The sequence below is a fragment of the Hyaena hyaena genome, unplaced genomic scaffold (genome assembly GCF_003009895.1).
Source record: "Hyaena hyaena isolate Hyena2069 unplaced genomic scaffold, ASM300989v1 scaffold_103, whole genome shotgun sequence".
Lineage (NCBI taxonomy): Eukaryota > Metazoa > Chordata > Mammalia > Carnivora > Hyaenidae > Hyaena > Hyaena hyaena.
Window position 1 is genome coordinate 3,583,868 of NW_024080735.1, and position 16,552 is coordinate 3,600,419.

The window sequence follows — 16,552 nt, forward strand, 5'->3', positions numbered from 1 at the left end:
GGGGTTAAAGAACATTCTACTAAAGAATTAAAGGGTTAATGAAGAAATTGAAAAGGAAATTAAAAAGTACATGGAAGCCAATGAAAATGAAAACACGACAGTCCAAAACCACTGAGATGCCGCAAAGGCAGCCATAAGATGGAAGTACATAGCAATCCTTCCTAAAGAAGGAAAAAAGGTCTCAAACATCCAACCTAAACTTACACCTAAAGAAACTAGGAAAAGGACAGCAAATAAAGCCCAAAACCGGCATAAGGACAATAATAAAGTTCAGAAATCAATGATATTGAAATTAAAAAAACAAACAAACATAGAACAGATCAAAGAAACTAGGAGCTGGTTCTTTGAAAGAATTAACAAAACTGATAAATCCCCAGCCAGATTTATCGAAAAGAAAAAGGAAATGACCCAAGTAAATAAAATCACAAATGAAAGAGGAAAGACCATAAGCAACACAGAAGAGATACAAACAATAATAGAATATTATAAGCGAGGCGCCTGGTGCCTTAGTTGGGCAAGTGTCTGACTTCGGCTCAGGTCATGATCTCACAGTTTGTGAATTCAAGACCTGCATCAGGGTCTCTGCAACAGCTCAGAGCTTGGAGCCTTCTTTTGATTCTGTGTCTCCCTCTCTCTCTACCCCTCCCCTGCTTGCTCTCTCTCTCAAAATAAACATTAAAAAATGTTTAAGAGTATTATGAGCAATTACATGCCAACAAACTGGACAACCTGGAAGAAATGGATAAATTCCTAGAATCACATAAACTACCAAAACTGAAACAAGGAGAAATAGAACATTTGAACAGGCTCATAACCAATAAACAAATTGAATCAGTAATCAAAAATCTCCCAACAAAGAGTCCAGGGCCGGATGGCTTATTTTATGGTGCTGATTAAGAACAGATCCTGATACTTTAATTAGAGGCAGGCCACTTGACTGACTAAAGATGTAATACACATTGGGGCACCTGGGTGGCTCAGTCAGTTAAGCGTCCAACTTCGGCTCAGGTCATGATCTCATGGTTCGTGGGTTCGAGCCGCATGTTGGGCTCTGTGCTGGAAGCTATCTCAGAGCCTGGAGCCTGTTTCAGATTCTGTGTCTCCCTCTCTCTTTGACCCTCCCCTGCTCATGCTGTCTCTCTCGCTCTCTCTCAGAAATTAAAACAAACGAATAAATAAATATCTAATGCTCAAAGAAAGGCCAAGGCAATGTTTGTAGGCAGAGCACACATGATTTTAGAGAATAGTTCTGAGTTCGTTCCAGCAAAGGACAAATGGGTGGCTGAAGTCCCAAAATCTTATGCCATGAAACATAGTCATGATAACTTTTGCTCGGATTTTTTTTTAACATGAGTATTAATCAATGCCCCAAACAACCATTACGAAGTCTCAATCAAGTAGCCATGCAATGTCTAGTGCCAAAGAAAAGCAATCAGCTGTATCTATCTGGATGAATTTCTAGAGTCGTCTTCCTTGGTCTGTCTATGTTATCCTGTCCCGGTACTATGTGTCTTCACGAGTATAGCTTTGCAGTAAACACTAAAGCCCTGTAGTCGGTCATCCAACTTCTTTTTCAACTTGCGATGATTCTAGGACTTTGCATTTCCTCATAGGTTTTGAGATCAGCCTGTCGGTTGGGATTTTTATTAGGATTACGTTGAGCCTCCAGATTCATTTATTTAGGGAGGATAACTGACATCCCAACAGCACTGAATCTTCCAAACCAGGAACAAATTCTAGCTCTCCATTTATTTAGGCCTCCTATAGCTTCTCTTGGTGATGTGTTGTTGTAGACATCATTCCATATTTTGTTACGTTTATCCAGTGGCGTGCTGGTGAAACATCTTTGGGGGGGGTATCATAAACCCCTAATTTGTTTCATCTGCCAATTTATGTGTGTAAAATATATATAACATAATCAATTTCAAGCTCTCAACATGATGCCTGTTAACAGTTCCGAAGCGATGACTGATTATGAGCCAGTTCCCACACATACAGGATTCATCCCTAAATATTTCATGGCTTTTGGTGCTATTTTATTTATTTTTTTTTAAATATTTTTTATTTATTTCTAGGAGAGAGAGAGAGAGAGACAGCGTGAGCAGGGAGGGTCAGAGAGAGAGGGAGTCACAGACTCTGAAACAGGCTCCAGGCTCTGAGCTGGCAGTCAGCACAGAGCCAAACGAGGGGCTCGAACCCAAGAACCGCGAGATCATGACCAAAGCAAAAGTCGGACGCTTAACCGACTAAGCCACCCAGGCGCCCCTTTTGGTGCTATTTTAAATTCCGACACTGTAAGTATCATGTTGTTAGGTGATGGGATCTTATTGGCTCCCTTTACGGAGAATTAACGTCTGTCTTGTTGGGCAGTTATTTGCAGATGGGGTTGATCTTTGTTTGTTTGTTTTAGGCCTTTCCAGTAGGGCTAATCAGCACTTCTACTGAGACAGGGACCCTTTGGGGGCTTTTACTCGGTACCCCAGATGTTGAAGAGGGCATTCCACCCTGCAGGCCAAGAACTCCGGTTTCCTAGTCCCTGTCTCAGCTTTGGGAACTTTTAGCCGTTAAATTCCCACCAATTCTTCCCAAGCTCTAGGGTGATTCACCCACACAAAGTCTGGAGGGAACCCCTATTTCAGGAGCACTTTAGTTTTTTTAATTTGTTTTTGTAAACACACCTGTTTTCTTTTAAAAACTTTTTAATGTTTATTTATTTAAAAAAAATTTTTATAGTTTATATTTGAGACAGAGAGACACAGAGCATGAGTGGGGGAGAGGCAGAGAGAGAAGGAGACACAGAATCTGAAACAGGCTCCAGGCTCTGAGCTGTCAGCACAGAACCTGATTTGAGGCTCAAACCCACAGACCGCAAGATCATGACCTGAGCCGAAGTCGGACACTCAACCAACTGAGTCCCCCAGGCGCCGCTCAGGAGCACTTTCTTTTGTAGCTCCTTCCTCTTCAAGATGCTGCCCCACAAACTGCAAATCGCTTACAGCCACCCCCATGCTCCCATTGCGTAGTGTCCCAGGATCTGAGCACAGTCACTTCACATATGTCATCCTGTCTTCTGGTTCTTTATGCCAGAAGAGCAAGTTCTACTTCAATGACTCCTTTGCTGCCCAAACAGAAGTTACTGGTTTGTTTTCTAGGCCAAATCAACACATGCTTAATCTAAAACATCTGTGTTCCAAGGGTTGTTTTGTGTGCCAAGGGCCATGACAGCAAAAAGAGAAGAGAAGAGAAGAGAAGAGAAGAGAAGAGAAGAGAAGAGAAGAGAAGAGAAGAGAAGAGAAGAGAAAAAATAAAGAGAAACAAAGCAAAGCAAAAAACAACCAACCTCCCCAGAGTTACAGGAGAAGCCAAATGCATCTTCTGTGTGAGGAGAGGAGAGAGTTTTCAAGCATCTCCAACTTGCCAAGTGCAAATCGGAACTCCTGACCTTCTCCTCAAAACCTGCTCCTCCACGTCTCTCCTTCCTTCCTTAGTCACCGGCGGCTCCGTCCTTAGAGCTGCTCACACCAAAAGCTTTGACACCATCCTTGTCGCCTTTCTTTCTGTCTTAACCCCCATCCGATTCCCTGTCAAATCCAGTCAGACCCGCCTTTAAGCTACACCCAGAGTCCAACTGGTCCCACCGCCTTCACTGCTACCACCGAGGTCCACACCGCTTCTGTCCTTGGAGGCGAGGTCCGTGCTGCTTTGCAAAGCCTTACGAGGTCTCCTCTGTCTCCCACTTTGACTTTCGCTGTTCTCCCCTTTACCCGCTCTGTTCGGGCCATGCTGGCCTCCTTCCAGCCCCTCCCGCACATGAGGCATGCCCCCTGCCCTCTGCTTTTCACTTTTCTCTGAATGATTTACCCCCAAACACTTGCACGGGCTGCCCCTTCACTTCCTTGTCTTTGCTCCAATGTCCTTTCTCAATGAAGCTCTCCTCGACCTCCCCCTGTCCTGCTTCCCTTCCAGTTCTATGTATTCTATGTTGCTCGTTGTCTGCCCCCTCCCATCACTACCATCAACACCTCTATGAGGTAAGTCCTACAAGGTGGGAAGTTCTGTCTGTGAGGCGCCTGAAATAGTACCTGGCCAAGGTAAGCCTCAGTACATATTCCATGGATAGGATGCTGGATGAATAGAATGCTGGAGCAGTGGTAGAGGGGAGGTCATTAGTAGGTAGTAGTGGTTTGGGCATGAGGGGGTGGTGTGGACGACCCCGGAAGGGGGTGAGCCTGTGATACGATCAGGAAACTGAAATTGGAGGGATGGATCTGGAATGAAGGGCACGTGGGGATGGGGCCAAGCAGCAGGGCAGCTTGCCATGCGGGGGGTTCGAACTTCAGCCTGAAGCAGCGGGGGCGTCACTGGAAGTTTCTGGGCTGGGGTGGGTGACAGGGCAGTGAGTGAAATCTGAGTATATCAGTAATGTAGAAGATGTTAGCTGAGACATGGAGTCTGGATACAAGGAGACAAGGTTCTAAGCTCAACAGCTCCAGTGGTTAATGATGAGGACCTAAATTAAATCTGTGGCAGAGGCGGGATTTTTCAGGAAAGATGGCGGTGGGGTAGGAGACCTCTAGGCTCACCTCCTTCCATGAACACAACTAGATAACTATCAAATCATCCTAAATATCCCAGAAATTGATCTGAAGACTGGCCAAAAAACTCCACAACTAAAGTCGGAGATGAGGCCACATCGAAGAAGGTACGAAGCATGGCGACATGGTTTGGGGAAGAAACAGATTGTGGCTGCTCTGGTGGGGCAGGAACCGTGGTCTTGGAGACTGGCACCCAAGGGAGCTCACAGGGAAAATGAACCCCCATAGCAATTGGTTTGGAAAGGGAGAGGGGCTGAATTGCCTGAGTTCTGGTAACCAATGGGGGGCTTAAAGCCTAGAGTTTTAAAAGTCAGCGTGTTTGGTTTGGGGAGAGCTTATAGAACATTGGGGATACTCTTGGAGAGAAAGCAGGCAAGCAGCCTGCAGACATGCAGTGTGGAGACAGCCATCCGAAGAGCACCTGGGGCACACAGTGGGGATGTTATTTATTCATCTTGGTGTGTGGCCCAGAGAGGCAGCATTCCTCTCCAGGAGGAGAAGAACTGGCCCGCACCATTTCCCTCCCCTGATCCTCAGCATAAGCACAAGGCCACCTGCGGGGAAAGAGTGAGCTGAGCACCGGCACTCACTCCCTACTTTGCTTACACCGAGTCCCCTCCCCCTACACTCTGGTGGAACTGGCCCTCCCAGTGGTTACTGCGGTAGGCCCGGCCCTAGAGAAGACCAGCCCAACCCCTTGCCAACACCAGGGCCCACTACCCAGGAGTGTTGTGAGGCCTCGGTCCCAGTGGCAGTAGCGACAGGTCTCCTTTCAGAGGCAGACCAGAGCACACCTAGTTAAAACACGCCGCCATCACGCCGGGGACCAAACACTGCCCACAGCAGGCAGAGACAGCCTCCGCAGATGACTGGTCTGAAGGATAAAGCCATCAGGACAAGACAGCAAAGCACGCGCAGCGCACATTGGAAACAGTCCCAGAAGTGTCAGGCCCCAGAGTACAGGGGACACCACACTGCGGGACCTCTTCTTCATAAGGCCATTACCCTCCAAAACAGGCAATGTAGCTGACTTTTCTAACACACAGAAACAGGCACCGAGGCTTAGACAAGATGAGAAGAAAGAGGAATTTGTCCCAAATGAAAGAACAGGAAAACGGGGCACCTGGGTGGCTCAGTCGGTTAAGCGTCCGACTTCGGCTCAGGTCATGATCTCACAGTTCGTGGGTTCAAGTCTCGCATCGGGCTCTGTGCTGACAGACAACTCAGAGCCTGGAGCCTATTTCAGATTCTGTATCTCCCGCTCTCTGACCCTCTCCTGCTCACGCTGTGTGTCTCTCTCTCGGAAATAAATAAAACATTAAAAAAAATAATAAAATAAATAAAACATTGATCATAAGGATACTCACTGGACTTGAGGAAAGAGAGGAAGACATGAAGGAGACCCTTAATGCAGAGATAAGGAATAACATGGCAGAGATAAAGGGGTCAATATGAGAATGACACCTGATGGAATGAACAGCAGGCCAGATGGAAGAAGCAGAGGAACAAATTAATGGCCTAGAAAACAGAGTAATGGAAAGTAATTGAGCTGAACAAAAGAGAGAAAAAAAGGAGTGCCTGGGTGGTGGCTCAGTCTGTGAAGCATCCAGCTTTTGGTTTTGGCTCAGGTCATGATCTCATGGTTCGTGGGTTTGAGCCCCACGTTGGGCTCTGTGCCAACAGTGTGGGGCCTGTTTGGGATTCTCTCTTTCTCAATCTCTTTCTGCCCCTCCCCAGCTCATGCTCTCCCCAAAGTGTATAAACTTTTAAAAAGGCAAAATAGGGGCGTCTGAGTGGCTCAGTCGATTAAGTGTCCAACTTAAGCTCAGGTCATGATCTTACAGTTCATGGGTTTGAGCCCCGTGTCGGGCTCTGTGCTGATAGCTAGCTCAGAGCCTAGAGCCTGTTTCAGATTCTGTGTCTCCCTCTCTCGTTGACCCTCCCCTGCTCATGCTATTTCTCTCTGAGAAATAAATAAAAACAAAAAATTTTTAAAAAACATTTGTAATTTAAAAAATGGCAAAATATAGTGATAAAGAAAAAATGTTAAAAGCAGCAAGACAAAAGAAGAGATTTACCTACAAAGGAAACCGCATAAGGCTGCCAGTGGACTTTTCAGCAGAAATGTTCCAATCTAGAAGGGAGTGGCATGGTATATTTATTCAATGTGCTGAGTGAGAAAAACCTGAGTTTTTCATGACCACTAAAACAACCCTGTAAGAAATATTAAAGAGGACTCTTCGAGTGGAAAGAAAAGAGCAAAAATGACAGTATGGAGGTAGGAAACACAAGAGCAGTAAAAATGAATATTTCTGCAAAAAATCAGTCAGGGAGCTCACAAAATAAAAAGATGTAAAATATGACACCATATATATACAATGTGGAGGAGAGAGGAGTGATGAATGGGTTTAAACTTGAGCGAGCATCAACTTAATACAGACTGCTACGTGCAGGAGAGGTTATATACGCACCTAATGGCAACCGTATTTCAAAAACCACTAATAAATATGCAAAGAATAAAGAGAAATAAATCCATATTTATCGCTAAAGAAAACCAACAAACCATCAAAGAGAGAAAGACAGGAAAGGATCAGAAGAAATCTTCAGAAACAACCACAAAAGAAGTAATAAAATGGCAATAAATACATATCTATCAATAATTATTTTGAGGGGCACCTGGCTGGCTCAGTTAGTACAGCATGTGACTCTTGATCTCATGGTTGTAAGTTTGAGCCCCACTTTGGGTGAGAGATTACTTAAAAATAAAATCTTTAAAAAATAATTACTTTTAATGTAAATAGACTAAAATCTCCAGTCAAAAGACATAGGGGTATCAGAACAGATTAAAAAAAAAAAAATAAGACCCATCTATATGCTGCCCACATCTTGGACCTCAAGTCACCTGCAGATTGAAAGTGAGGGGCTGGAAGGGCGCCTGAGTGGCTCAGTCAATTAGGAGTCCAACTCTTGATTTCGGCTCAGGTCATAATCTAGTGGTCGTGAGTTGGAACCCCACTTGGGGCTCCACACTGGATGTGGAGCCTGCTTGAGATTCTCTCCCTCGCCCTCTCCCCCACCCCACTTGCTCATGCACTTACTCTCTCTAAAAGAAAAAAAAGAGAGAGAGAGAGAGAAGGAAACTGAGGGGATGGAGAAACATCTATCACGTAAATGCATATCAAAAGAAAGGTGAACTAGCAATACTTATATCAGACAAACTTGACTTTGAAACAAAGACTGTAACAAGACACAAAGAAGGACTGGTGTCCTTTATAACCATAAAGGGGACAATCCAACAAGAAGATATCAGAATTGTAAATATTTATGCACCCAACATTGATGCACCCGAATATATAAAACAATTAATTACAAACATAAAGGAACTAATTGATAATAATACAGTAATAGTAGGGAACTTTACACCCCACTTACATCAATGAGCACATCATCTAAGCAGAGAATCAACAAGGAAACAATGACTTTGAATGACATACTGGACCTGATGGATTTTACAGATATATTCAGAACATTCCACCCTACAGCAACAGAATCTACATTCTTTTAATGTTTATTTGTTTTTGAGAGATAGAGACAGAGGGACAGAGAGACAGAGAGTGCGAGCAGGGAAGGGACAGAGAGGGGAAGACACAGAATCCAAAGCGGGCTCCAGGCTCTAAGCTGTCAGCACAGAGTGCGACGTGGGGCTTGAACTCACGAACTGCAAGATCGTGACCTGAGCTGACATCAGACACTCAACTGACTAAGCCACCCAGGTGCCCCAGAATATATTCTTTTAAAGTGCACATAGGGCATTCTCCAGAGACTATCACATTTTAGGCCACAAAACAAGCCTCAACAAATCCAAGAAGATCGAAATCATACCATGCAACTTTTCTGACATCAATGCTACGAAACTGGAAGTCAACCATAAGAAAAATATTGGAAAGAGCGCAAATTCATGGAGGTTAAATAACATGCTACTAAACAATGAATGCGTCAACCAGGAAATAAAGGAGAAATCAAAAAGCATACAGAAACAAATGAAAATTAAAACACGACAGCCTGAACCCTTTGGGGGTGCAGCAAAAGCTGTTCTAAGAGGGAATTTTAGGGGCACCTAGGTGGCTCAGTTGGTTAAGTGTCTGACCTCTGCTCAGGCCACGATCTCACAGTTCATGGGTTCAAGCCCTACATCAGGCTCTGTGCTGATAGTGCAGAGCCTGAAACCTGCTTGGGATTCGGTGTCTCCCTCTTTCTCTGCCCCTCCCCCCCTCAAAAATAAATAAGCATCTTTAAAAACTTTAAAAAAGTAAATAAATAAGAAGGAAGTTTATAGCAATACAGGCCCACCTCAAGAAGTGAATCAGGGGCAGAGGCCCTGAAAGGGAAGGGAAAGATTAGAATGGATGGTATCTAGGAAGCAAGGCCTTCGGGACTTGGTAAACACATTGGTGTGAGACGGGTCAGCAGAGGAGTCTAGGATGGCCACCAGATTTCTAACATGGCTGACTTGAGGGACGGTGGTACCCTTTGCCAAATACAGATGTAAAGGGGTCACACAGCATCACTAATCCCCCTCCTGATCCTAGTCGCCAGGGCCCGTTATGGCGAGCTCAAAGCCCAAACCAGTCATCTGTATTCACCATAGGTGGACACTGGCTGGTGGCAAGAAGTCCGACCTGAGCACCATTAACCACAGTCTCCCTTCCATCATGAAAGACCAAGCCCATAATGTAGATATTGCTTTAATTTGTTACACAGGGCTCTGTGCCTTCTTGCCCTACCCCAACGGCCCCAGGAAGTAAGCGGAGAGGGAAATTATGCCTGGGTTTCCCTAAAGACAAGTTTAGATTTGTCTGAGTTTACAAAGGTACAGGCAAGCGGGATCATCGCACCAAAATCTGCCAGGGCAACAAATCCTTAGGGAAAGCACAGTGCTAGATGCTAAACTAAGCCCCCGTGCCCTTGAGGTACTACTTGATTCCTCTGTCTTCCTGTGAAGGTCTTTCCCTTAATTGAGTGATAAAGGGAGTGAAGAAGACATTTTTCTAAGCGGCCGGTCAACCTTGAAGTCAATGGTCACAGTGGTCAGCTCACCTTTGCCACCAAGTCCGCTGTGTGAATGTCCCTCCCAGGCTGGGACTGGCTGTCCTTTCCAGGCTGCTGGATGAGGAGCCCAAGGACAGCACCCAGGAAGAGAATTTGAAGTATCTTTCATCTACCAGGGGGACCAGGGTGACGGGTGAATGCTGCGTGGGAAGGAAAGGGACTCTAAGCAAAGTTAGCAGGCATGTTGGAGGGTGGCGTGGGAGGTTGAGTAAACTTCGGAGGGTAGAAAGGAAGCAACCTGGAAAGATTTCCTGAGGGTCTGGAAAAGAGAAGCAGAACTTGCCAGTAAGTATGAAAAGAGCTGTTAAAGTGACTCACTTGAATACAAGCAGCTTCTATAGCAAAGACCTTACGTTTTATGGAATGGAAGAGGTGGAGAGTGGCAATAATGGGTGATAGGATACAAAGGCATGCCTTATAAGAAGGTAGAATTCATGTATTTTAAAAGCTTTTATTGAGTACCCGCGCGCACATAAAACAATAGGTAGCAATGAAAGATCACCGCATTAATGGAATAAATAGATCCTAGTCTGGCACAGTTGGAGGTGGCTTTTAGCACATATGTAACTTCTAATGGAGGGTTCTGCCTAATTAGAAGAATGTCAGGTATATAATTTCTTCTTTAATGACACTGTTAAAAGTGGCTATTTTGAGTTAAGTACGTACTCTGTAAGAGTTTCATCCCACGTTTTAAAGTTGATACTTTTTCTTGACCATTAATTGACCCTACTGTGAGTTCCAATAAGTGAATCAAGCCAAGAGGTTCACCTTTATGATGTTTTTAAATGATAAATGAAATAAAAAAACATTTGAGCTCAAAAGGGCTTTATAGATCCTTTCCTTTTGCATGTTCTTGTACTGTTCTTTGCCACGTTTTTTTAAAAAAATTTTTGAGAGAGAGAGACCGAGCACAAGTAGGGGAGGGGCAGCGACAGAGGGGGAGACGCAGAATCCGAAGCAGGCTCCAGGCTCTGAGCTGTCAGCACGGAGCCCGATGCAGTGCTTGAATTCACAAACTGTGAGATCACGACCTGAGCCAAAATCAGATGCTTAAGCAACTAAGCCACGCAGGTGTCTCTCTTGTACTGTTCTTTGGATGATAGTTAGCCTCCTTGAACTCCTGAGAACGGACCTGAATTCGTGGACAGACATGAAGACAAGGGCTTGTCAGTTCTTGTATAACCTCAATACTCCAAATGGAAATAAATTACACTCTGGGGTTTTTATATGTATGTGAAACACGGGTGTTATTCTGTCGTTGCACAGCATACGTATGACAAATAACACTGAAGAAAGTATTAAGCCACTGCAAGAACCTCTCTCTCAATAGATACAGAGGCAGAGAGAGAGAGTGATCTTTTACAAAACAGTAATTGTAACGTCTTGTTCGCATACGGCAAAATGCGTCTCAGTCACAGAAATTTGAGGGTGGCAGGTTTGTTCTCTTTAAATGTATTTGTGTTTCAGATAACACTACAGTTCCCCTTTTGCTGATATGTTTACATTTTCTTTGTCTGAGAGAAAAGAGGAAGTATTACAATATGGTGAAGCCTCCTTAAATAATGACATGGCAAAATGTGTGACTCTGATAGAAAAAGTAAACAATTATGAATTCTTCGTGTAATTTCTTTTTTCTTTAAATTTACGTATTTATTTTGAGAGAGAGACAGAGACAGTGTGAGGGAGGGGCAGAGAGAGAAGAGAGAGAGAGACGCTCAAGCAGGCTCTGCACTGTCAGTGCAGAGCCCGACATGGGGCTCGAACTCACGAACTGTGAGATCATGACCCAAGCCGAAATCAAGAGTCCGACGCTCAACCAACTCAGCCACCCAGGGAACCCCTCTTCATGCAATTTCTTGACCTTTTGTTCTGTCGAAGGAAAGAGTAAGACTTTTCAAAGCTGAGCTTCTCAATGCAGCTCAAGTTAGTTTCAAAGAGCGCATTTGTGAGATGTATAATCTGATAGACTTACAGGTATTGGCTGGAGGTGAAACTGTTTATTTCATGAGGACAACAGCCTGCCAAAAATATCCGACCATAGCTATGAAAGCTAATACAGTTGTCATAGAGTGAATGGGTCCGAAACCCTGCAGGGTGCGTACTATGTGCTGTACACGGTTCCAGAAGATACAGCAGTGAACTCAGGAGCTTACATTCCAGACAGACTGGAAAAGTTAACAGTGCTCCGTAAACATAGGGGATTGTCACTTTAGCTCAAAGGACTGGAGCAAATCTTGAAAAAAAAAATCTTTTATACAAAAGAAAATGGATCTGGATTAAAATTAAACCATTTCTGTTCCTTATGGGGTGTCTGACAAGCTCAACAAGGAAATATGCAATGCTGAGCAGAGTGACAATTCCGGAGTGTATAGTCCATCGACCGTTGTATAAAGAGCGAGGTTCCTTGCTTCCAATTAAATAAAATTACATGTAGGCATTTTGTCCTTACTGCTTGCTAGTTTGGGCATTCTCTGTTATTATCTTTCTAACTATTTAATAAGCAAGGAGCCCATCTCGCAACAGAGACAGCGAGGCTCACAGGGGTCAGGGCTCTTCGAGGTCATCTGATCCAGACTCTCCACTCTGACAGATGATCTCATGGGTGACCCTTACCGAGGGATTTGCTTAACCACAAGGCTCTAGGTACACTTGGTTTCTATGCACAGAAGTCCCACTCCGAAGTCCTGCAATCAGATAAGACTGTTGGGATCTTCTGTTCCCAGCCTCTGTGTTCCTCATCTCCCAGTTACGTGAATTTTTCTGACTGTCCCCTGACTGCCAAACTGGGACAGTAACCTCAGGGTGACGGCGACTGCCAGCCTGGAGATTGGTCTTCCGCCACCAGAAGGGCGAGGGGACTTCTCCGGCAATATGGGCTGAAGATAAACAAAGTTGAGCGTGAGATCGCTTTGGAGCATTTCCCCTGGGACAGCCGACGACTCGCATCACTTGTTTCTGCCTTTGGCTTCAAGCCGCCAGGCCATGTGGTTGGGTAGTGAGCACCATACCCGGGGATTTTATTCTCCCTGTTCTTAGTGCTGTTGGCTCTCAGGGGAATTCAGGACTAGCTCCTACTGTGGCTTCAGGGTTAGCCTGATTGGCAAGGGAATCTGTCCAGCTGAGCACAAACAGAAGCCATGTGCTCATTCTTGCGCTAGTAACCTCGTATTTGGGCACAGTTGTTCTAAGGATGGAGAAAGAAGACCTCAGAATTTCTGATAATGGTGAATGGCTCTCCTCTTGGGACTCCTTGGAGTGTTAGCCAAGCCCCATGAGCCACACTTACCCCCAGTTTTAGGCTCCACTGTTTTTATTAGTGAGGATACTATGCGGGTTTTCTTAAAATAAGCAATCAGCTTCTAGGTCCAAATTTACAAGTTTGATGACCTTCCAGAATTCATGAATGAATAGAAGAATGGTTAAGCCATTCATATCTACTGGAAGCTGCCAATGTTCTCTTATGCTCCTGTCCATTGGAGGCCTGGCATATGATGAGGAAACATCTAGTACAATAGAGCAAAGCCAGTCCTGAACCAAGATTCCAGGAATGTGATCAAACTTGGCTATTGGGAAGTGTGGGGAATTCTAGTGGGGACATGCCCCTTCTGGTATGGCCCAGGCCTGGCCAGATTGTTTTGTTAGGTTTCCTTCGGCACGGCTGAGAAAGGAAGTACTTTCCAGAAAGAAGTTACTAAATACTGTGGGGGGAAGTGGGGGAAGGGGAATTACACATAAAGAATATCGTAATATCATTTATCCAATGATTCGTTAAAAAAATATTCAGGGGCCCCTGGGTGGCTCAGTCAGTTAGGCATCTGACTTTTGGTTTCGGCTCAGGTCATGATCTCACCGTTCATGGTTTCGAGCCCCACATCGAGGTCTGTGTGGATAGCTCAGAGCCTGCTTGGGATTCTCTCTCTCCTTCTCTCCCTGCCCCTCCCCTACTCTTTCTCTCTCTCTCTTTCTCAAAAGAAATAAACTTTAAAGAAAATATTCATCGAGAATCTAGCATACACTGGAGACACAAATGATGAATGACACTTGAGAGTGTTGACACCAGCCCCCTAAGCTTATAGTTTTTAATACCCTTTGCTGATTTAAAAGACAAAAACTGGGGCGTCTGGGTGGCTCAGTCCGTTGAGCATCCGACTTTGGCTCAGGTCATGATATCACAGTTCATGGGTTCGAGCCCCACTTTGGGCTCTGTGCTGACAGCTCAGAACCTGGAGCTGCTTCGGATTCTGTGTCTCCCTCTCTCTCTGCCCCTCCCCTGCTCATGCTCTGTCTCTCTCTCAAAAAATAAATAAACATGAAAAAAATTAAAAAATAAAAAACAAAAACTATGTGCAAAAGACAGGGAGACACACACACAAAAGATTTTTTTAATAATCACCTGTGTACAATCACAGGGGGCACAAAAGAACCCTAGAAAAATATCACCTGTGGTCCCTGTTCTCATGAAGCTTCCACTCCAGTGGTGGAAGTCGTACTTGGGAAGTTAGACAGGAAACAAATAAAGATAACACGTGTCGGCCGATGCCATGAAGACGGGGCAGGTAAGAGGTGGGGCAGTCGGGGAAAGCCTCCCTGAGAAGGCCTCCATCCCTCCCTAGTCCCAAAGGGCTGGCTCAACTTAGTAAGCACCTCACTTCCCAGGCTCGCTTCCCCATGCGAAGGACCCGCCTCCTGGAGGCTGGTTTTGCAGACAACTTGGATTCCTACAGCAAAGGACTGGTCTTCTCTGCGATTGGCCCAAGCCTTGCCTCTTGGCTCTACTTTCTGGTCAGGGAGCCTGTATTAGTTGTCTAGGGCTGCTGTGACAAACGCCCACAACCTGAAATTTACTGTCTCCCCATCATGGAGGCTTGGCGTCCAAAACCACCGTGTCCCAAGCACGGTCATGCTTGTTCCGAAGCCTCTCATTGAAGATCCTTCCTGTCTCTTCCAGCATCTGGTCGTCCCGGCAGTCACTACAGTCTCTGCCTGTCTTCATGTGGACATCTTCCCTCCATGTTTGTGTCTCTTCTCTTCTTAAAGGACATCAGTCATGTTGGTTAAGGGTCCATCCTACTGCCGTATGCCAAGGAATTATACCTGCAATGACCCTATTTCCAAATACAGTCACATTATCAAGTACTAGGGCTAGGACTTCACCACAGCTTAAAAAAATCTTTTTTTTTCTTCATTATTTAAGTACAGTTGACATACAATGTTACATTGGTTTTTGCACAACATAGGTACTCAACAATTCTTTTTTTTTCTTAAGAAGGCTCCATGCCCGACGCGAGACTTGAACTCACAACCCTGAGATCAAGATTTGGACACACAACCAACTGAGCCACCCCAGTGCCACTGTGACTCACAACTCTATACATTACTCTGCACTCACACAACAAGTATTATCACCAGCTGTCACCATCCAACATTAGTGCAATGTTACTGACTGTATCTCCTATGCTGTACTTTTCATCTCTATGACTTATTTATTTTATAACTGGAAGTTTATACCTCTTAATCCCCCTCATCCATTTTGCCCATCCAAACCTTCCCATCTGGTGACCACCAGTGTGTTCTCTGTATTTATGAGTCTGTTTCTCTTTTTGTTTCTTTTATTTCTTTGTTTCTTAGATTCCACACATAAGTGAAATCATATGGTATTTGTGTTTCTCTGACTGACTTCATTCACTTAGCATAATACCTTCTAGGTCCATCCATGTTGTCACAAATGGCAAGATTTCGTTCCTCTTGATGACTGAGTAATATTCCATTGTGTGTGTGTACATAAAGACACCACATTTTTATCCATTCATTTACTGATGACCACTTGAGTTGCTTCCAAATCTTGGCTATTGAAAATAATGCTGCAATGAACATGGGGGTGTACAGATCTTTTCAAATTAATGTTTTCATTTTCTTTGGGTAAGTACTCAGTAGTGGAATTGTTGGATCATACGATATTTCTATTTTTAATTTTTTACAAACCCTCCACACTGTTTTCCACAGTGGCTGCACCGATGTACATTTCCACCTACATTGGATGAGAGAGAGTTCCTTTTTCTCCACATCCTCACCAACGCTTGTCATTTTTTGTCTTTTTGATACCAGCCATTCTGACAGGTGTGAAGTGGTATCTCCTTGCAGTTTTGATTTGCATTTGCCTGATGATCAGTGACGCCTGAGCTTCTCTTCATTTGTCTGTTGGCTATTTGCATATCTTCTCTGGAAAAGTGTCTATTCATGTGTTCTTCTCATTTTTAAATTGGATTACTTATTTTGTGTGTGCTGAGTTGTATAAGTTCTTTATATATTGTGAATATTACCCCCTTATCGGATAAATCATTTGCAAATATCTCCTCTCTCCCATTCAATGGGTTGCCTTTTCATTTTGTTAATGGCTTCCTTTGCTGTGCAAAAAGTTCTTACTTTGGTGCAGCCCTAACAGTTTACTTTTGCTTTTGTTTCCTTTGCCTGAGGACATATCTCTCAAGTATGTTGCTAAGGCTGATGTCCAAGAGATAATGCCTGTTTTCTTTTAGGAGGCTTGTGGGTTCATGCCTCACATTTATGTCTTCAATCGATTTTGAGTTTATTTTTGTGTATGGGGTAGGAAAGTAGTCTAGGGTCATTCTTTGGCATGTGGCTGTCCAGATTTCCGCACACCATTTGTTGAAGGGACCATCTTTTCCCCTTTGTATACTCCTGCCTTTGTCATGGATGAGTTAATCATATATGCATGTGTTTATGTCTGGATGAGTTAATCATATATGAATATGTTTATGTCTGGGCTCTCTGTCCTCTTCCCTTGATCTGTATCAATGCATCTTTCAGGGAGGACACAGTTCAATCAA